We start from the raw sequence: 1,042 nt of genomic DNA, 5'->3' as shown, positions 1-1,042 counted from the left end.
ATCTCTCCGTGAGTCCACTCGTCTAGTATGCCCTTCCTCCAACTCGGACCCTGATGCCTCGGAAGTGTCTGCCACGGTGACTCCGTGGTTGATCCTCCCGATCTTAGCACCCTGTTCTTCCTTACTCGTTGGGCATTTACCTCCATGGGCTCGCCGAGGTTCGCTTCTCTCCTCTTGTATATATAAGGGCATTGTTTCGCGATATGTCCTTCGTTACCGCATTCAAAGCTCCTGTTGCGTGGGCACTGCGCCACCAGGTGTCCGATCTTGCCGCAACCGTGGCATTTTCGGTCTTCTCTTCTTCTGTTGCTCCTGTGTTTCCCCTGATTCACTCTATTCTCCTGGTACCTCGCCCTGTCTCTTCCGCTATCTCTAATTTCCCGCCTTCCCCCCTCCCCCAAAAATTATGAATGTTCCTCGGGCGATTGTACTCCACCCGCATCCACCCCGGCTCTTCCACTTCCATTCGGGCTTCCTTCTCTCGGGCACATGAGTCCATCAGTTCTTGTGCACACTCAACAAAGGATCGCTCCCTCGGCAGGCCCTCCCTTTTTCCCAGTTCCTTTGCTAACTGGACCTTAAGTATGCCCGATAGAAACTGCATCCGGCCCTCTACTTGGTCTGCCGCCATCATTTCACTTAACTTGTCAGCAATACGGTTGTACCTCGCTAGTAGCTCGCCAGCATACTGTCCACTCGACTGCTTAGGTCTCTTCGTTTCCCTAAACATCATGAAAATATCTTCTTCTGGGGCCCATCGCCCTCCTTCGAATGCTTTCTTCGGCCTCGCTTTGACTACGGTCCAGGGTGTCTCCTCGTCTGCCTGGAACCCATTAACAATGCTGCGTTTCACCCTACAGACGACCGCTGCCCTCAATGCTTCGGCGTCATCGCTATCTAGTATACTTTCGTTTGTCTTTGCGATAATTCTAGCTATTAATCTGTCTCCTCCTTTAAGGAAATGACTCAATTCTCCCGTCTCACCAGTGAATCGTTCCAGGTCGGAAACAGCTTTCCTCAGGTCTTGAGCCGTCGCCGTGCG

This window comes from Halyomorpha halys, unplaced genomic scaffold, assembly GCF_000696795.3.
Source record: "Halyomorpha halys isolate HHAL.00 unplaced genomic scaffold, Hhal_1.1 Scaffold975.1, whole genome shotgun sequence".
Lineage (NCBI taxonomy): Eukaryota > Metazoa > Arthropoda > Insecta > Hemiptera > Pentatomidae > Halyomorpha > Halyomorpha halys.
Note: the sequence above shows the minus strand (reverse complement) of the source record.